Genomic DNA, 22,913 nt, shown 5'->3' with positions numbered 1-22,913 from the left:
AGGATGTTACAAAAATAAATTTCACAATCACAGATAATGAAACAATTAACGTAATGTCACTTAAATTTATTTGATATACTATTCAAGCCGTTCTATTTCACCGTCTGAAAAATGTACAATAAACAATTTTTGAATGACGCTTTAATTAATAATCAACATAAATATTACAATAAAGTTGCTTTGTTATTTTATGTCGTTTGAAGAAATGAACAAATATAAGTTCTCATTGCATATTAAAAATGTTTTCACTATTAGGTACTTTTATTTCCAATATATATCAGCGAGAGAAACTGAAAAAAAAAAAAAAGCGTAATAGAAAACAAGTTTAGTTTGAGAAGACGAAACGAAGATGGAAATGTTTAAGGTATGTATCACAGACAGGTGAATGTTTATTCCTTCATTTGTTTTCATGTTTCGCAATCTTATGTGTTTTTTTTCTTTTCTTTTGTTTTCAGGTCCCGCTATGCAGAGTAAACGATAAACCACAAACTGCCAAGCTTACGTATGTGGTACATCGTAAGCCACTGAAAAATAATATATATTATAAAGGTTTATTCTATTTCTCGCCTTAATATAATTTTAATGTAACAAAATATCTTGTGTGTAGGGTGGAGTTTATAGTAGGCCTACTAGATCATATGAAGCTATTGAGAGTAGCTGCAGACGTTGAATTTATCGGTACAGGAACTTGCTGCCAAAAAGTATTCTTACTAAAGCGCTGTTCTTGTAAAATACTTAGTCTCTCCATCAATTAAGTGCATATTACAAAGCTCCTGAACAGAAAATCCACCAAACCCCGTCTGTCATCTAATTTAAAACGACTTTCACTCAGTGTTATGTGCTGTTCATTATTGGGTATTGGTTCATATCCCGTGACCTCGCTCAGATGAGTTTCTCAATCGTCCGCTGTTATTTACTTTAAAAAATTCAGGATCTTCGAAATTACAGTGACCGGCAAAAAAGTGGATCACATCGTAAAAATCGAATTATTTTCAATAAATCACCAATTTAGACTGAGTGTTATTAAATTGAGTATGTTTTATGACTAAAGAAAGATGTATTCAACATTTTTGGAGATGAATATGATGTTATGAAGTCTTAAAATGCCACCCCATGAGCCACTTTCTCTCCTAAGAGCCAGGCTGTGTTCTTTATGGTTTTACAACACAGACAGCAATACGACCATTTAAGTTTTACAGTTGCGCACAACACACTTTAATTCTTTCGTACATTACAAATTACTGATGAAAGATGTTGTAAAGTATGGAGTTACTGTATATTTTGCTGTTACACGAAATAATTAAAATCGCTATTAGTGACGTCTATATCAATAAACATACTACGTCATAACATGAAGCATCTGGTTATCTTCGTATTTCATTCATCGAATTAGGTTATGTTTATCTCCTTAATCGTAATGTATTTTAAAGTAGATCGTACAGCAAAGATTCGTAGAGTCTGTGCATTTCGTAACCCTGCAATTTTATTTATTTTAGTTTACTTCTTTAATAATGACAAATTTACTTCTTTATTATTATCACGTTCTTCCGTGATCCCCGCACTACCTTGATAGTTTCCCATATTAGCCACCAGATGCCACTAATAACGCTCTTCACCCCCAAACATAGGCCGTCGCCTTATATGCGGATGATACGGCCCTTTTTACAAAACATCACGACATCAAATGTGCTTTACAACAGATGCAAGAAGCCTTGGACTTACTCATCCAATGGTGTACAAGATGGCGACTGAAAACTAACAGCGAAAAAAGTACAGCAGTAGTTTTTACAAGGAGATTTCCACGATTATTACAACCGCTCTCTGTTCAAAATCAACCATCCCTTTCAAAACAACGGTGAGATATCTTGGTCTACTACTGGATAGTCGTTTGACATACAGACAACATATACAGTTAATACGAGACAGAGCTTTGCAAAGATTCTTAGCATTATATTCAATACTTAAAACCTTCATTCCCCTCGAAACCAAACTACTGCTGTACTTATACGATCGTACATGTCCTACGCGTCAGGAATTTGGGCTCAAACCCATCCCCGCCACATCAAGAAACTCGATGCCATCCAAAGAGCTGTGTGTAGAACCATCACAGGTGCTGATTTTTACATTACTAACGCACAACTGTACAGTGACCTGGAAATCATTTTATTGAGTGACTACGTGCAGGACTTACGTAAAAATGATGTTCAGAAACTACAAACACATCCTAATCCACTTATTAAACCATAATTACACATATCATTCAGTGAACAACCAAGTAATGTTAACGTTTCTGCAAAAATCATTGACTCTGAAAGTTTACCTACATGTCCAGCTTACCAGTCTCCGTTTCTGATGGAGAAGATGGTCACACTTCATTTACGTACTCATGTTATTCTAAGCAATATTCTTGTTAAGGCAAGGGTCCATGTGACCTGGAACTTGTGATGACATGTGTCTTTATTGACACTACCAACTAAATAAATAAAATAAATAACTTAGGCCGTGTCTCAAAGCTACATTTTCTGCTAAAGTTGACTAAATAGCCGGATGTGACGTCAGAAGTCATGAGCCAAAGCTACATAGTGCATAGCAATCAAGTCCGTAGTAGCTAGTCAACGAAAATGCTTGCTAGTGTGTAGTATGGAGTTGAGTTTGAGACACAGCCTTAATTGTTACGAAATTACAAACGCTGCAAAATTGTTGAAATTATGTCAAAGGAGATGAAATTATTTCTTTTGAAGGATATAGAAGCAAGAAAAGATAATCTATAGCACATATTGTATTTATATCAAAATATATCTTAATATTATGGAATAAATATAGTTTATTTAAATCGCATTAGTAAATGTATATATTAGTCTCCTTTCATTGGTAGAGAACACTTGACAATTCATTAGTAAGGCCGTGTCTCGAAGCTCAAGTCCATACTACACACTAGTGACTAGCAACTAGGTGACTTGTAAACTACACACTAGGGAGCTTTGGAAATGTATGCTTGAAACATGGCCTTCTTTATTTATTTATTTATTTATTTATTTATTTATTTATTTATTTATTTATTTATTTATCAGAGCTTCCTCAAATTAGAGGCTGCCATTAGACAAAGCATACAAAACAATACAAGAACAAATAGATGATGAGAGCCAAAAGAGTAAGAAAAAGGCAAACAAATACACAAACAAACAATGGCAGTTTACAGAAAAAAAAATTCAAGTAAAGAATCAATGAAAGCTAAGAAGGAAAAAGAAAAATGATAATGGTGCGTCAATTTTTTCCATACACTGAAGTAGAGTCCATATACGTGGTTCCGTAAAAGTTTGACTGACTCTGTAATTATGAGGAGGGCCAGTTCATTCAGAAAAAATTTGTGCAGTCCTAGGGTCTTACAGAATTTATAAGAGAAGTTGGGTATCGTTCCTCTTGCTCCAAACATCAATCCCGTAACACTGATATCGTGAAGTTGGTATTTATCTTTATAATAATAATAATAATAATAATAATAATAATAATAATAATAATAATAATAATAATGATTTATTTTAGCTGGCAGAGTTAAGGCCGTAAGGCCTTCTCTTCCACTCAACCAGCAGAAAGTGTATATACATATGCATGAACTTACAAAGAATTCAACAGTTTGATTTAGATGAGAGTTACATGTATACAAGAGTTATTTACGAATTGAACAACAAAATACTAGGAACTATTAATTAAACACTGAAATAAACTGTGTAGCAGAATTAAACTAAAATACATAGAATGTTAATATATTTCAGATGATATTAGATAATAGAAAGAGATTATTATGAGACAATTTTGAAAATGCAGCACAATCAGGATGATGTCTAAAGAAAAAAGCAACAGTGTAGTCAGTAATATTTTAAATCAGTATGACTGGAGTGAAATGCTAATAAGGTTATCTTTTAAGCTGTTCTTAAAGGTGTTTGTTGTCTTGCAGCCCCTAATACTTTGTGCCAAGGAATTCCAATGACGCGAGGTGGATATTGTAAAAGATGAGGAATAACAAGATGTTCTATGAAGAGGTATATTTAGCGTGCCACAGATAAGTGATCTGGTATTTACGTCGTGGTTAGAATATAGATAAGAGAAACGAGACGAAAGGTAATTTGGTGTTGAGGTGTGCAGAATTCGAAAGAGTAAAGACAAAGAGTGTAAAGTTCTGCGTTCTTTAAGTCGGAGCCACGAGAGACTTGCGAAGGACGGTGATATATGATCATATCGTCGGATGTTGCACACGTATCTGACGCACATACGGGATGGTTGGAACGTACATTGCTCGTTTCTCCTCATGTACGTCTTCGGGCTGTCCTTTGTACGTTTCAAACCTGATGGTGGGGTCGATTATCATACCCTGAGACAGGGATTCGCTAATGGCGATTATGTCAATTCGTCTGTTACTGCCATTGTCGGCGATTCCGTGGACTTCTTCATAGACGGTGTATTTTAGTTTTCTAAGGGCATCGGCCAATTTAGTTCTAATTGCATGGTGCCTATGTATACGCAATGTTTCGCCATAAGGGCAGGCTCCCAGGACATGTCCAAGGGTTTCTATGTCACTGAGGCATCGCCTGCAGTGGTTGTCCTGAGACCTACCGGGTATGGCTCTTACAGCGCTTACGTTGGCAGTCATCTTGATAGCCTCCTTCCATTCACCGCTAGTCATTCCATCGGGCTTAGTTATCCATTTGTTAGAGGGAGTGAATTCATCGTACAGAATAACGCCTTTTCCCTTTTGAGGTAAGTTGCACCATGCGTTGTACTCTCGCTGGCGTAATTCGGTCCTAATTTTTCTGGTGTTTATTATTCCACTCGTAGAAGTTAGGTGTTCCGTTTCAGCGATTTGAAGGTTGTTCAAACAATGTTTAGCTTCCTCCATTAGACTATTTTTCTAAAAACCATGACATCACGGTGCAGAACTGAATTAAGAAGGCAGTGTCCTAATGCAGTTTCATTACAAGTTATGGGAAAACATAAGGGTTTAATATATTACAATAATGTTTAAAACCTTGTACAGAAGATACTAACAATGTCAATGTTCAAAGTTAACGTGTTATTCTACATTATATTTACATTATTCACTTCCAAAGCATTTTCAGATTTCATAACCCCAACTGCTGATGAGGTATCCATGTTTGTTTAGTGAACTAGTCAACAATCAAGCAAGCATTTTCGTTTACTAGCTACTACGGACTTGATTGCTATGCACTATGTAGCTTTGGATCATAACTTCTGACGTCACATCCGGCTATTTAGTCAACAATCTAGTTCACTTTAGCTGAAAATGTAGCTTTGAGACACAGCCTCAGTTACAAATACTAGAACTTTTGTGTAGCACAATCATGAAACTTCATTGATAATTTGTAACTATGGAGTGGTAAAGTACTACAGTAGAAAAGAATTTTGTGGAACAGAAACTTTAGTATTTTTACTACTTACTAGAGTCTTTACCTATAATGTACAACACCATACTTTTGTTGAATAGCCCCTGGTGGTCAGCCTGGCTTGACAAATGGCGGACATCATCGCCACTAGGAGTGATGACTGATGACACACAATATTAGAACAAGAAATGCGCACAGTGACAGTTTCAGTGGCATAATGTGTTAATGTAAGCCATTGCCTCAGGAACTCCATGAAATGCATTTACTTGAAATGTGGCATAAATTACAAAATTTTAGAACTTTAAAATAAACTGCAAACAAAAAGTATTTGAATGATTGGAAAGAAGTTCACAGTATACATGTTGACTTCATTTTGCAGTATTCCTTTGTCAGAATGTAGAAAAAATAAAGCATAAGCCAAAAAAATTATTGAAGTCCTTATAGAAATTAAGTGATCCAGGTGTTTTTCCTATCAATGTGTATTTTCTGGGGAAACCAATACTATTAGAAGAAACTTGTTTAGTGGGCTGTGTCATATCTTACCATCTGGATAAGTTTGGCAGGTTATGATTTATGCTCTGTGCCCTGTGCCTCATCGTGGCGAGCGGGCGAAACAAAGAATGATGCATGTCCCAAAACGATTAGTCATTTCAAAAGATGCTTAAGAATTGTCGGTTAATTAATCTTCTCTTTGTGCGAAATATGTACAGAAAGCATTGTTGATTCCACAAAAAATAATTTCTCTTAAATATTAGTCCTAAACCTACTTATTACCTGAAGTCCTAAAAAATTACCAACATTTACCTCAGTGCCAATATTTTGTTATTCAACACTTGCGTTCTGGTTTTGAACACCGGACTCTTCCAGCACATTTTGCTGGCTGTAATATAGGTACAGAAATATAAATGAATCGCACTTTTTAGAAAGAAACTAAGTCAAAATTTGCCATTTTTGTTTTTATTAGCCAAATGATTACTATTTCCAAGACACATTGATAGGAAAAGAAAGGAACTTAGTCAGCCCTTTCCATGTGTCTCTAACATCACCGTGATGTTCACCGTGATGTTTGTACTACAGTAAAGAAAAGAACTAAGTCAGGAAGTTAGTGCGTTTCTTCACCGTTTGGACATCGAAAATATGACAACATATCGCTTGTAACTCTGTTATGGTACATTAATTTTTGGTATATTGTTAAACTTGCGTACGAAGCATGTTTATACAGACAACAGTGAATGTTTGTATAGGTAATTATAAAGTACCGGTAATAAGTTGTTTAGATAATCATTATTATTTTATTCTTAGAGTATTTTCATAACAGAGAAATTTGTGTGCGTCAATACATGAGCCAGTAACTTCACTAAGATGACTCCTAAAATACAAAGACATGATGAACATTATCAGCATAATATTATAAACCTGCCCTTCCCCCAATTACCAGTTCAAAGAAGTCTTCCATATGAGGCAATCATAGGTTAATATATTTTGCATTCTTGATCTTAAATCAAACCAATGTGTGCTGTACGTGTATTACGAAGGACAGGTTTGAAAGGGAGCCAATGATGTTTGTTCGTTTTTGAAATATTATTTTGATGAAAACATACACATGTTCTCGACAGCTGCACAGACCAAAACAAAAATCATACAATAGTTAGGTTTTGGTCTTGGTGTGGCAGCTTCTGGAAGATTCAAAACTATAAAACATTATTTTCCTGAGCGAAGCCACTCCTTACTCCCTTGTGTTAGGGATTTTAGGGTTTTCAGAAAAGCAATAACAGAGGCCGATAGGGTGTATACAAAAAAAGAATATATAGAAATAACCGTACAAAATGGACTCTGAAAAACTGATCAGTAACTTTGACATGTGGTGGCCCAAATTAAAAAAAAAAATAATACTATATCGGAGAAAACTTCAAAGAATCCTCGTGAGAGAAAGATTCATTTCACACCCTCTATATATAAGGAAGCATTTTACGAAGAAATATTTTCATATTCTACTACACAGATCCTGGCACACCATGAATAAGATCCACTAGTCATTTCACAAATGTTAATTTTTTATGAAACATGTCCATTTTGAATTTATTTTTTGATTCATAATATTATTTTTAAATTTCTAACATGACAATTTAATCAAAATACATGTAGATCTGTGTTGAATAAATGTTGTTAACTTAGTCTATTTATTTTGTTCAAAAAAGCTGCAGGCCCAGACAATATATACATGGAACATATCAAAGATTCCCTCGATAGTATGGAGGAACTATGGCTGGACCTTATGAACAAGTGCCTTCAGACAGGGAAAATCCCTGAAACATGGAAAACAGCGACGCTAAAGATACTCTATAAAGGGAAATGATACAGAGCATCACCGGACTCATTTAGAGGAGTGGCACTAGAAAACACTTCCTTCAAAGTATTCACGACGATACTCAACAGAAGATTAATAGAGGCCACCGAGGGAAACATCCCGGATCGTCAATTTGGCTTTATAAAGGGCAGGAGCACGTTGCACGCAGTAAAATACCTAATGGATCAGATAGAAGACGCCCTGAGACACCCAGGAGGAAAATACTACACAGTCTTTGTTGATTTAAAAAAAGCGTTCGACTCACTAAATAGGGGGAAACTGATCGAGAAACTGAAACGCATGATTGGGGAGAGACACCCGCTAGTAAGAGCAATTGAATCCTATCTACAGCGAAATCTAATTGAAATAAACAACAGCGTTGAAATCTCCGAGAAAATCATACAGACGAATGGAATTCTCCAAGGCGACCCGATAAGTCCCACGCTGTTCAACATCTACACAGCAGATGTGACAAACATAATAGGGGAAGACTCACAGGCAGAAATGTTTCTATACGCAGATGACATGGTGATAGGGTCGGCAGTAAAAGAGGACGTGCAGAAGGCGCTACAAAATCTAGAGAACTGGGCAGAGGAAAACGACCTGGATGTAAACAAAGAGAAGACAGTGCAAATGACATTCAGGAAGGGCGGAAAAATAGCGCCCAAAGACAGAATAACCTTATTTGACGAGCCGCTACAAGTTGTAGGGAAATATAAATACCTGGGAATTTCATTACAGACAACAGCAACATCTTTCGGTATGCACGTTCAAGAAAGAGCAGCAGCAGCAGCAGCAGCCATCAAAGCCTCATACAACATTCCGAACATAACCAATCTGTCGACAATCACAGCGATGACACTATTCAAAACGGTAGTAGCGCCAGTTATAACGTACGGAATAGAGTTCATTTGGGAAAAACTCAAGATTGGTGAGATGATTAGAACAGAAAAAGTCAAGACTATGTTTATGAAACGGATACTAGGAGTCGGAAAAGCAGCACCATCCCGCCTTGTACATGAGCTCATGAGAGAGACATATTTCGTAGATGATATCAGATCGCAGCACTGGCTACCATCCACAGGACCCTACTAGGAACTGGTAAGCATAAGAGACCGGAAGAAGAAGAAGAAGAAGAAGAAGAAGAAGAAGAAGAAGAAGATAGACCTAGAGTTCTACACCACATCAGCCATGCTAGACGACAGCTGGACCAGGGAGTGTAGGAGCCAGAGACACGTGACAACAAGACTCGCAATACACGGGTTTCATCATAAAATATGTGTGAACAACAAGTTCCATGAACCGACCGAAGACTGCAAATGTGTGCTGTGCGGGCAAAGATGTAGGAAATACCACATCATAACGTGTGCGAAGAGAGTTAAACCAATAACAGACTATGGCAAAGACTAAACTTGGACATTAATGCTCAACTCGAGCGCATTTTTCTTATTATTATTATTATTATTATTATTATTATTATTATTATTATTATTATTATTATTATTATTATTATTATTATTATTTATTTTGTTCTTTCAAAAGCAATTTCCAGTGAAGAAAGGAACTAAGTCTCAAATTTTGAAATTTATGTATAATATTGTAGCACAAAATTTTCTTCAAAAGTCTGTTATCATTAAATTCAATCGCATATTATCTTTATATAATGTAATTCTTAAATATTTTATTCTGCTATATGTGCATGGAAAAATGTTTTTATGTCTCCTGAAAAGTAGCAAATTTTGACTTAGTTCCTTTCTAAAAAGTGCGATTCAAATGTATGCTTTGTATGTGCCCATTATTAGCACGCTACACTAAGCAAACACAATAAATCGAGTTATATTTTGCATACATGTGGAATTATCAAATATCTTACTATGATAATACCGGACAGCTGTATACTAGCAACATTGACGTGAATGGGAAATATCGCAGATCTGACATCTAGCGGAGCGGCGTGGAATTACGTCCACAAATACAAATATTAACATAGCGGAATTCGGACTATTGTTTAAAACGTGAGTTACTAATGTAGAATAATATATTAAACATTTAAAAAATGTTGAATAGTATTTAATGTAAAATTATTATCATATATCAAAGTTGCATATTATGAGAAATACTGCATATGAGTCATTCCACGTCAAATCGCACAAATTTAACCTCAAATTGGCTTTCATGTCTCTGATTTACATAAAACAAATTTTACACATTCTATGGATTGAAAAAATAAATACGTGTTTTATTATTGTTGTCTATGTCGATTATTGCAGTAGATATGCGATATCAAAGATTCTGAAATAGGTCGCGCATCATTATTGTTAAACGTGATTATCTCCACTAATAATCATCACAGAGATTTGCTCTTTGTCTCAATTTGAAGGTGACAGTACATACTTTGTTCTTCGCATAATAATCTATATTAATAATAAATCTGTAGCCAAAATTGTTCTGGTAATTTTCGATTTTCCAAAAATAATTGGTGTTAACATGTATAATTAATCATCCTGAAACCGAAAATCGCTTTTTTGAAATTTTTGTTTGTATGTAAGTCTGTCTGTCTGGATGTTTGTTACCTTTTCAAGCGATAATGACTGAACTGATTGCGATGAAAATTGGAATATAAATTAAGTTCGTTGTAACTTTGATTTTAAGGCTATATGGCATTCAAAATACGTTATTTAAAAGGGGGGTTATAAGGGGGCCTGAATTAAATAAATCGAAATATCTCGCTTATTATTAATGTTTGGGAAAAATGTTACATAACAAACGTTTCTTTAAAAATGATTTCCGATAAGTTTTATTCTTTGAAAAATTTTGATAGGACCGATATTTAATGAGATAAATGAGTCTTAAAATTAAAGTAACTGCCATCTAAGGCAGTGTAATGAAATAAAAAACAAATGACAGTCTATAAGGGGCCTTGGACAACAACAATCGAAAGCTATGAAGCATAGCCTACAAAGAATGTTTCTGTGTTTGTATGAAGTAATATCGGAAGCTAAATTAACCGATTTGTATAATTATTATTTCACCATTGGAAAGTGTAGTTTCTCTAGATGGACATAATGCTATAATGTTATTACAGTAACTTCTGAGTGAATCGAGGACTGGTAAGATTAAAATAGCTTCTTATGCACAGAAAACTTGATAGGCTACTGTACAATTTTATTCTATGCAAAATTTTGATAGGAGTGATATTTAAGGATATACAAGACTTCTAAAATAACAATATAATACATTTTCACCGCCGCCTCATATTACAGCGTTGTTGTTCCTGCAGTAACTCCTATGTGCAAAATATAAAATTTTTGAGTGAAAAGAAAAACATTTATACATTCCATGGCAATGGTACATAGGAGATCGTGAATTCTTACATTTTCGAAAGAAAGAAATATAATTACATATCACGTATCACTATTTAAGTCATTTGAAGGGTTCAGAACCATAGTGGGCTAAGCGCCATTTACTGAAGACGTAGAAAACAAGGGTTAAAATTAAGTTATTAGTCCATAATTCAATGGAAACATATAGCAAGTAATATAAAGTATACACATTAAAACTAAATGATATGTCAATCTTCATTAAACTATGGTTGCATGTAATAACAATAAAAGAAATATGTTAAAGGAATTGTCATTGCACCAAATGAGTGGTCTCTGGATAAAAATGATCGCATTTTAATTTTTAAATACAATTTAAATTAAGTAACATATTAAAAGATTTATTCTTCTATCAAACACGAATGTTCCCAGGATCCTATTTTAATTATGTAATTACTTTATATTTATTTCTAACGGGTGCAGCGGAGCGCACGGGTACGGCTAGTATAAAAATATAAGTTTGTTAACTTTGTTTTAAAAAACATTTAAACACATAAAAATATGTTTTAATGGCTGCTGCTTGCTTTGAAATTACAAAAAAAAAAAAAATCCTTAAATACCTTGAAATTATTTTAACCACCCTTAAAAAATCAGAACGCTACTCTCAACCGTTGAAGAATAATTAAATGATTCACCAAGCTGCGCGTCTTGAGTGAGCGGGCTGCATAAGTACTGTTGCAAGATGATGTGCAAGTGCAGCTCTGGATGAGAGTCGTGTGACCACTTTACACTGTTCTACGGTCAGGATATCACTCTTTCGCGTAATTTATGTAATATAGTACTGTATTTAAATATTGTTTTTGTGAAATATACACTTGTAAGAATGATAACTACAGTTTACACAACACTGCACTTTTAAAACTAATCACCTACAACCAATTCTATTTAAGGCCGGGAATACATCTCAAGCAAGGAGTGGTCTGAAGTAAACTGGACCTCATAAATTATGCCCTGTCTTGTGGAAACCTGGTGATATTGACTATTATAATAAAAACAACGGAACGTGCCAGTGAATACGCAAGATGAGACAGGGCTCCAAAACGAGCGAAAAAGCAGGATGATAGTACAGAATTAACTGACAGACGCTGTTGGAATTATGCAAGCCGCTGCTGGGACGTTAATTTTTTTTAATTAGTTCATTCAACTACTTGGTTAAGTTCTATTTAGCGTCGATGAAATTTGTGATAGCGAATTGGCAATTGACGAAATGAGGCCGAGGATTCTCCATAGATTACTTGACAATCGTCTTACGATTGAGGAAAACCTCAGAAAAACACAATTAGGTAATGAGTCTAAGCGGGAATCGAACCCATGCTTGAGCACAGGCAAATGCGCTACCGCCTGAACCACGCCGATGGTTTCTGGGAGGTTGAAGATCACTGTTGAACAGTGCGAAGTCAAATCATTTTGTACTTTCTTTTATCGAAAATAATAGCATATCATGCGACTACTAGGAAAGGAATTCAGCAAGCTATTTATAACATTCAGGTGAAAGCAAAACGAAACTTCTTTGAAATACCAACTGACTATGGACAAGAACGTTTTCATTCATCTGCACCTTCATTTGATGTCTTATTCCCAATTGGGTTACCCTAGACCAGCGTTTCTCAAACTATAGTCCGCGGACCACTTGTGGTCCTCAAAGTCTACCCTTGTGGTCCTTCAAAAAAGGCAGAAGAAAAAATCAAATTCGAACGAATTGCATATCACACTATAGCTTAAAATCTCAGAGTTTGGAAATGACACATGGCAATCGAATTTCACTTTTTCTCCCAGTGCATACATTTCATGGAATTTATTACCCTACCCGTCTATCGACTTCCCACTCTACTCTCAGCAACAAAAGAGGGTTTTAAAGCACTATATACGTGAAGTTTCTCGCCATCTTTTCCCTGCACATCTGGTGTCCCGCCTGTAACCAGCCAGGGACCACCCGAATTCATAACAGAGGACCAAAGTACCGAATCTTAATTCAATTTAAAATATAAGTATACTGGTATTAACTTTCTTTCCCTCCATTACTGTATCTTGTACAATAATGAAAATTGGTATATTTAAAGAACTGTCCTTCTGCTATATGAAAAAAAAAAATATATTTTTAGGATTTAAAAAAATATTTGTATGTATTTTTTTCAAAATTCATAATAGTGGTAGTTCACTGTGCAGTGATGAAGCGTTTCCCTCATAACTCATAAACTTGTTAACTTTTTCGTGTTCTCTCTCTTTTATTTTATTGCTGAAACTCATGTTTACATTATCATGCTCTTTCAACTACATTTCTTAATAAACAATATATATATATATATATATATATATATTAATTGTGTTAGAAGAAAATATTGATATGTGACCATTTTTTAATGAATTTATTTTTTATCAGACAATCTATCAAAGTTAGAGAAGTGATCTTGCATCATATTGTAGATATGGCATGCATAAATACATACTTTTATCACTGAATGTTGGATAGTTTTTTACTCATGTGAGAAACGCTTCATCACTGCATAGTGAACTGAATATTGAAAAAAAAAATGTAAATAATTTTTTTAATCGTAATTTTTTTTTCATATAACAGAACAGTGTTTTACACCTACTAATTTTCATTAATGTACAAAATACAGTAATGAGAAAAAAATGTTGAATATATCCAAAATTTTACTGCTGTAAGTTATACCTAACCCCTTAAAATATGCTGCAAAAATGATAAATTTGCTTTCGAATGGAACAAGAGTAAGGTGGTCCGCGGAACTGTTCTGACTTTAAAAAGTAGTCCCCACTTCAAAAAAGTATGAGAAACGCTGCCCTAGACAACCTACTCAATCAATTACTCCCTCAACTTACTATGCTTCAGCTCCCGAACCACCGCAACGTCCTCCGACTCAAGTCCTCTCAAGCCGATTTTAATGACAAAATCTCCAATCCCATTCTTACTACACTACACACCCTGTCACTTTCGGATTTGAATCAAACTCTCTTGGTTTTCCCCAACATCATCCAGTCAAAACTCCGTCCCCAGAATGTTAATCACATAGGCTACTCCGATAGTCAAAACCAGCACGTTTAATGTCTTCTGTTTTTTCTAATTATTTTTAATAAATTGAATAATAATTTTTGCAGTGTTTGTTCTATATATTTTGCATTCCTATATTTTATTTTAAAATCATTTTCTTTGGCTCATTCAAAATACTCGTTTTGACTACACTTAAATTAAAAACATCATTTGGCAAACTCCTTCATGTGATATTTTCTTAGGTTTCTTAGCACTTCCAAAACAAAATTACAGTTCAACTTTTTAACCTAACATTAAATAGTTCATTACGTCCAATAGATCTAAAACCTTTCAATTTTATGTTTCACCCATTCAGACACGTCACAAATAAATTTTTTGTGTTCACAAGATGAGCACATTTCGTGGGACCAATGGCAGCTTTGCGTGCATTTGATCCTTTTCTGTCCTCTTTTATGTTATGAAAATTTTTCCCACATAACGGGAATACTACATCTTCATCAGCATCGTCTTCATCATCACTTCCACTATCGCTAGAAGATTCGCAAACAATTTTATTTTTTGTTTGTTTCGGTGCACTTTTTTGGTTGAAACTGAGGCTGCAGGTTGTGAAGCGATAGTGGCACAGAAGTCGACGTTAAGATTTCTTCTCGTCTGCTTTCGCTTTTGATTTTCAGACTCGTTAACTTTTCTTTACTTTTCTGCTGCTGTGTGAACATTGTTCTTAAGTGGGGTGTACTCGTTACTAGAAGTGCTGTGCCACACCTATTGGAAGACGATGGCTCTATCACTGGAAATTTCCGAATATCTTCTGGACTGATCATGGAATTTGAAGTTTCATGTTCAGTTTCCTGATGTTCTGTCACTTGGGTAGGTTGATGTCGATTAGATGCCAATTTGTAGCCCATCTTTTTCTCCCTAACAGGTTTTACGGCTTCTATCATTTCCTCCTTGCTCCATAGTTCCCGTTTTCCCATCTGAAGGCAACTAGAAATATAAATGACAACAGCCTTACTGAAATTACATGATATGGAAATAGCATTCCGAAATCCGTCCCGGGGACGAAATTTAGACACGTCCTGGGGGACGAAATTTAGGCATGTGCACCACAAAAGTATGGCGGCATCTCGTTCTAAACACGCTGCAATGTCCGGTTCATTTAATATATATTCTTACACTAGACACTTTGCTCTGTATATAGGAGCAAAAAATGTTTTGAAAATACATACCTTAGGCTGTTAAATACTGCTGAGAATATATAAGAAGAATAGTTTTCCACCTTCCAGATATTTAAAAATTAAATAACAACGAAACAGGCAATAACACTCGCTCCAACTGAAAGCACGCTTGCTACTGCATAAATAGGGATAGTCTGTACTGACCATCACCAGGGTGCGACACATTATGAGCGAAATACTGTGGGGGACGAATTTAGGCAAGAGGACGAATATTGGGTACCACACCTTATAAATGATATTATTAATTCCATCAACCATTATTTTAACATTTTCATGGTGAACATAGACACAAACTGAGTGCGTGCCACTTGTTCCAGGGAGTACACATTCCTTTGGTCTGAGTTTGAAAATTTTTTTAAATCCTATTTTGATATACGGATATTGCTCTTTGAAACACTGGTACGTTTTCTTAAGATTACACAGTATTAATCTTTTCTCTTTGTGAACTCTCTTTCCATCTTCTTGAACTGAAACACAATTCCTTTTGCCAGGCATAACCTTCCTCACATCATCAGAATTATAAAGTTGAACAACCTTCTCTACTACAAATGTTCCCAAACTTTTTCCCGATTTAGGATTAGGAGTAACCAAAATCCCTTTTTCTGCTCCTACTTGTTCAGAAATTCATATCATGTGAGTGGTGGTATTAAAATGTTATTGAATTTTACTGTAGGACCAACTTCAAAAAATTGATAATATATGTAAGGGAATTCGGGGGAATATGGGCACGTGGGGAATATGGGCAATATTAAGTTTTCATGTCAAAACTCTTGCAAAGAATTATGTTTCTTCGCTAATAACGGTTAGTATAAAGTGAGAGTATCGTAATGGTTGCTGTACGATGCGTGCTATGCAGTACTGTCTCGTATTGTTGTTAAAACAGCCATCTAAACCGTGAGTATTGACTTCCAAGTATACTAACATTTCACAATACTTATTTTAGATATCTTATATGCAGTAGATTACACATGAACTTTAGAAAATAGTTTAAATCTAATAGTATACATACAAAATACACATCTTTAACTGCCGTTTTATTGCGTCAGAAGTTGTTTTGTGAATAGTTTACGGTAGTGACAACTGTTCAAAGTGAACCCTACATGTCGGGGTAATATGGGCGCTAATGTTCGGGGGAATATGAGTAAGCATTACAGTTCATGAAAATGACTCTTCAATCTTGATGAAAATGGCCTACAAGTGATTACAAGAGAGAAAGATGTCATTGCACCCAAAGCACACAAAGTGGTGCATTGTATTTACTCTAAAGAAAAGGGAAAAACCATTACCCTTGTGGCCTGCTTCAATGCAGCAGGGAACTACTTTTCTCCAAGTATCATTATAAATCGAGTGAGGACAATAATGACTGAAAGAAGAGCTGACTGCTGCCAGTAAGTTGTACTCCAACAAGCAGTCTGCCTACATTAACGGAGATAAGAGGTATAATCATTAAATTCCGAGACCTGTCCCATAAGTGGAAATAAAACTACCTCATTTAAATGTGGCTGCCATCACCTTCAAGGTAGTCCTCTTGGGCAGCAATATATACTGATCCCAGCGTGCCTGCCATTTTTGGAATGCCTCCTGGAAGTCGCGTTCTTGAAGCCTGTCAAGCACCTTCTTCGATTCGCGTTGGATCTCCTCCACAGTGCTAAAACGGTGACCGTGTAGCTTCAATTTCATCTTCGGAAACAAACAAAAAAAAAGTCGCTGGTGGCCAAATCTGGTGAATACGGGGGTGAGGAACGACGACCATCTCATTAAGAGTGCATTTATTTATTTATCTATTTCTATATATTTATTAATTTTCATTTATTCATTTACTTGTTTATGTGTTTACTTTGTTATTTATTTATTTATATTTTTATTTACTCATTTAATTATTTATTTATTTAATTTTAATTAATTAAATAATTTATTTATTTATTTCTTATTTATTTACTAACTTATTTATTCATTTATATATTTATATATATTTTTATTAAATTTTTAATTTATTTATTTACTTATTTTTTATTTGTTTATAATTTATTTATTTACTAATTTGCTAATTTATTAATTAATTTATTTATATATTTATATATTCATTCAATTACTTATTTATGTATATATTATTTTATTTATGTAATTTATTTATTTACTTAATTACATATTGATTTATTTATTTAATTTATTTAATTTATTTTAACGTACACAGTGACGTATATATTATGCAAATCTAATCTTTCAGGTAAAGCTTCCTGTAAAGTAAATGCTTGTGTACGTTAACAGAAAGCCACAATTTCAGTCACACAGAGTTTGTGTGCACTCGATGTGGGTCTCTGGCATTTCGTCAGCCCACGCGAGTTGTGTGGATATAAAGGGAAAAGTTGAGACGATGTCGGGTGGAGTTTCCGGGTAGCTCAGTTGGCAGAGCGCTGGTACGTTCAACCAGAGGTCCCGGGATCGATACCCGGCCCCGGAACAATTTTTCCCTTGAAATTACTCAAATCTGCTTTACAGGGAGCCTTACCTGAAAGGTTAGATTTGCTCAATGTTTGTCCTTCTAAGGCATCGTGTTCTTTGCCTAACCTCAGTTGCAAGTAAGCAGCTGAGAGCAGCCAAAGTAATTTTTCACACTTTGGAACTTTTTAGTGGTTTTTGTTGAAGAAGTGAACAACAGTTAATGTAAGCTACAACAAACTTATTATTAATTTTTATAAAAGTGCTAGCAAAATGTTGCATATAATAAGGTAGATTGCTAACAAGGAAGAGAATAATTTATAACCTTGGTTAGGTATTTCATTTTTATTTATTCCGTTCTCTACTAAGAGATACCTATGGGTGCTATTATGAGATAGTATCTCTTATTTAGAACCCTTATTTGATATTATTATGATGCTCATCTTTGAGATATACGAAAAGCGTTAATGCTTCTAGTCTGTCGGTTTGTCTGCCAGTAACTACATAAGAATCATTGATTATAGTTCACGTTAACATTTTGTTTGTTAAGAACATAAAATTGTTTAGTCACATGTTAAAAAGTGTTAAAATTTTTAAAAAAGGTATATACCTTGGTCAGACGGCCCATTTCGACGTGATGTTACGTCTTCATCAGTGTCTCCTGAACTACTGGTGATCTTGAATTCTACGATGGTATAGGTAATTGCCCGTTCCGGCTTCAAAGGTCGCTCCATCTTTTCATCGGTCGTCCCTGATCTCTTCGTCCTTTTAGTTTATAACTTATTGCCTTTTTAGGAAGTCTGTAGTCGTCCATTCTCTCTACATGTAATTTCCAATCTTGTCTGTAATTGTCTATTTTATCAATAAGTGAGTATACTCCTAGTTCCTGCCTAATATCTTCATTTCTAATTCTATTTAATCTCGTGCATCCTTTTACTTTCCGCAAGAATCTCATCTCTGCCGCTTGTATTTTACTAACTTCAGGTTTTGTTGTAACCCAGCTTCAATATATCATCTCGTCCAAGCATTAATGGTATTTGTGAATTTAAAAATGATGTCGTTCTAATAATCTTATTCTTAATGTAGATAGAACATCATGTTTATTTTTTACTAATAATTAAACTGCGGGAGTGCGGGCCCTTTACCGTCAAGTTAAGTATGACTGGAGCGTTCCGTGGCGAGTGTACTGAACTCTCAGGTAAGCAACTCACTGTGCGTGCTTCAGACGTAGTCTTGAGTATATGAATTGCATACATACAATAATCACACATTTCGTACTTATCTAATTGATGTGATGTCGACGGAATCCTTTTCTTTACAATAAGGAATTACAATATACTCCTACAACTATGTACATATGTAGATTGTCAAAGGAGAAACTTCTGCGTGTATCAGTTAGAATATGTTTGTACTGCGAAAATCTTCTTCCGACATCACATGAGGTTAATGGAAAGTAAGTGAAAAGGTTTACATTGTCATTTAGTTTTTGTCCTGTTTTTTTCACCAAACTGTTCAACACTGTATAGCCATTATTTTTTATTACACTACTGTATGTAATTTGTCATTTACCTTATCAGGATACAGTCCTTGGTATACCTTGTTAATTGTTTCCGATACTTTCTTAATTAATTTAATATTTTGGCAATCGTATTCTGGTACGAAATTGGTAAATATTCTTTACGTATTGTTGCTGCTCCTGGAATATGTTGATTTGTGTATTTTTCCAGAAATGATCTAAAGTGGGGGTTGTCCAAAATTCTGAATGGAATGTTTGTATGTACTAATATGTCACATAAGTCTATATCGAATTGTGACCGACTATTTGAACTCGATTGGTACTTGTTTGAATTGTGTTCAACATTTTCCTTGTGTGCTTTACTATTAGAGTGTCTTTCAAAATAGTACTTCTTAGGTCGTAATAATCTGAAATTATACACGACACATACAACATTTTCTCCTTAGGTTAAATATATCGCTTCCGAATTGTTCCATCAAATTATTTAGTATCGCATTTCGTGAGCGAGTTGTTTTAGGCATTGTAATATCGTTGGGTGAGATCCAGACTGTTCTAAGTCCAACTTTTTATAAGAAAGAAATCTGTGTTTCATTGTGTTTCAGTTTTTGTCTGCATATATGAATCGAACAAAATTGTAAATATTCCTCTCCATAAGGTTGCTATGAAGCTATTCCAAATTGTCTCATGAAGCTTTGAATGTCAGGAGCTTAAAATAACTCTTCTGAAAAAAAAAATAGTAAAATGGACTTGGAACAGTCTGGTTCTGGGCCATCAATATGTGTCATTTCACACAAGCAATTCTTTAGTATGACAGCTAAACACACTCTGAATGTTTCGGATTCGATGCACGGAACAGTACGACGAAAGGCGAGAGAGACTTACCTACATCATACTCTATACCCGTCTGCATAGTCAACTGTAATTGCCGTTTTAGGGCCCGCACTCCCGCAGTCTACTAATAATGTTGTTGTTGTTGTTATCAAATGCTTGGCTTTGACAATGAAGCCATTAGTTCTCTCATTCTCCTATAACGTTAATTTTACATATATAGTATTTTAATGACAACTTTAATCTTAAATCATCCTGGAAGACTAACTTTCTTGTGTCATGCTCGATAAGTATCTTAGTTATCTTTTTACATTGATGACCTTTATAATGCTTTAGACTCAGTAAGGGGGGCAAAGGCTAATTGGGATTTCCCAGTCTCTGATCGGGTCAAAAACCCTGATGAAACTGATATTTAACCCTTGTGGTGAATTTCGGTGAAGTCCGGTGGGCCTAATTAGTCAAATCCACTCTCCTCACCGCCACGCTGGGGCCCCCTGGGATCTTTTAAGATGCGAAAGAGAGAGTGGTGTGCGGAAAGCAATGGGAAGCTTCCGCATTTTCTACATCCCAAGAAGAATAAGATAAAAGAATTGCATGATGAGACCTTGTCTGGTAAAAAATTCCGGACGTAAACTATCCCCCCAATCGGATGTCCGGGTGGGGGATACTGGGCAAGGTCATGTCATGACGTATGACAACACAGAGAAGAAAGGAAGAATGAAGAGCGCACCGTTGGAAAGAAGATCGACGACTGCAACGTGGGAGAGAAGACCGAATACTGCACCGAGTTATCTGGATACTACACCGCTGCCAGGTAAGTTGGAAAACATGAAGGAAGCAATGAGAAAAAACAGAGTGGATGTGATGGGAATATCAGAAGTGAGGTGGGAAAATAGTGGTGAGTTGATGAGTGATAAATAGGGCTCAGAAATTGATGAAATATATTTTTTCTGAGACATCACAGACAATGAAGGATGCAATATAAATTCATTTCACTCCAACACAAACCAATATAGCATAATTTTATTTTGAGTTTATTTGCATTTTTTTGGTATATTATTGTTTATAGGTCATTTTATAGGAAATGTTCTACTTTTTGTTATATTTGTTCTTTTGAACGGACTTTTTTTACGATGTAATCATAGCCTACATTCCAAAACCTAATGCAGATTGCACCATGCAGGAAAAATCTTAACTCCTGATGGTATGTGTAACGTGATTGCCCCCATTCAACGCAACAGTACAAGTACTGCAGCTGCAGTGCTCGCAGTCAGCATTTTGTATCTTACAAGTGAAGACAGCATTGATAGAGAAAGTGCTGTTTCTATACAAGTTTCTCAAGACTTGCTGGCTGATCCTCAAATTAAGGGATGTGTCATATATCAATGGTAACTTTTCAATTTTAGCAAAAACATTACCATGGCTAGAGAAAAGAGATGGGAGCATTCATTCAGCTGTTAAAAAGATTAAAGGCTTTGAAGAACACTTGCAACAGTGAGTAAGAAAAATTTGACAAGAAGTTAGAGAGAAAATGAAAAAAAAGTATTGGAAAACAACATTGGATACCAGTCAATGTCTAAAGTCGAGAAAGTTCTGCAAGGTAAAAACATTGACTTCAGTGTTTTTGATGAATATTTTTCACCAGCGGACTTTGGTCACTTCAAGTATATGCCCATGACGTCAGTTGAAGTAGAGAGGAGTTTTTTAATTTTCAAGAAAACCGGCGATCCTTCAAACCCTAGATTCTACGAATCATTATTATTGTTATTATTATTGTTATTATTATCATTATTATTATTATTATTATTATTATTATTATTATTATTATTACTATTATTACTAATATTATTAAAATCTTGGTCGTTTTCTTAAATTTTGATGTCACATTTTCACTAAGTTAAGGTCATTTTATAAGCCATTTTCCTGTGATTTTTAGGCCATTAACTTCTGAGCCCTAATTATAAATACCATATTTACTCGCGTAATTTCTCCCTTTTTTTTTTTTTTTCAAGGCTTAGGAGTGAAAATTCGGGGGGAGGGGGGAGTTATGCGATGACTATAAAAATATTAGGGGTAAACTGGTCATAAATAACATCAAACAAATAGTGCACTGTTGAAAGTCTAATGCAGGCCTGCACAACGTTTGGGCTCTCCGAGCCGGCTCACAGTTAATGAGTGGAATGCAGATATTAGCTGCGCTCTGTGTAAGAGTGGACTGGAAGAAGTGGTGATCTCGTACAAGATATACAGAAAAGGAAGTACTGTTACCAGTGCTTATGAAATGAATTCCCGTTCAGTGTTTGCAAAACTATCTTGGACTATTATTAATTAATAAAGAAATATTTATTTTACAGAAATAATAGAAATTTTATAGCTACTTAAATGTACAATATCATTTTGTTATATTTTTATTTATCAGTACATCAAAACGAGGTTTTATGCTATTGGCAGCTGAAAGGAATAGTAGCCTACTGATCGTAATGAAACATCAGTTGCAGATGTTCGATGTCTGCCTTGATTAAAGTTGATTATAGAAAACAGTTGCTCACAAATATAAATGTTGAGCCAAACATAGCAATCATTTTCACAGCCAGCCTGTGTAGTCGTGGATATTATTGCTAATGTTTAGTCTTGTAAAATCAAAAGGCTAGTAATATTATTCAAACGATCTTTAGCCCTTAGGTCACATTGAAGATCAATAAGTTCGAGCTGTAAATCGTTAAATGTTATGTTCCGTCTTTTAGATTCCTCCATACTGT

This window comes from Periplaneta americana, chromosome 3 (assembly GCF_040183065.1).
Source record: "Periplaneta americana isolate PAMFEO1 chromosome 3, P.americana_PAMFEO1_priV1, whole genome shotgun sequence".
Lineage (NCBI taxonomy): Eukaryota > Metazoa > Arthropoda > Insecta > Blattodea > Blattidae > Periplaneta > Periplaneta americana.
The sequence above is the reverse complement of the archived record's forward strand: the minus strand, read 5'-3'. Positions refer to the sequence as shown.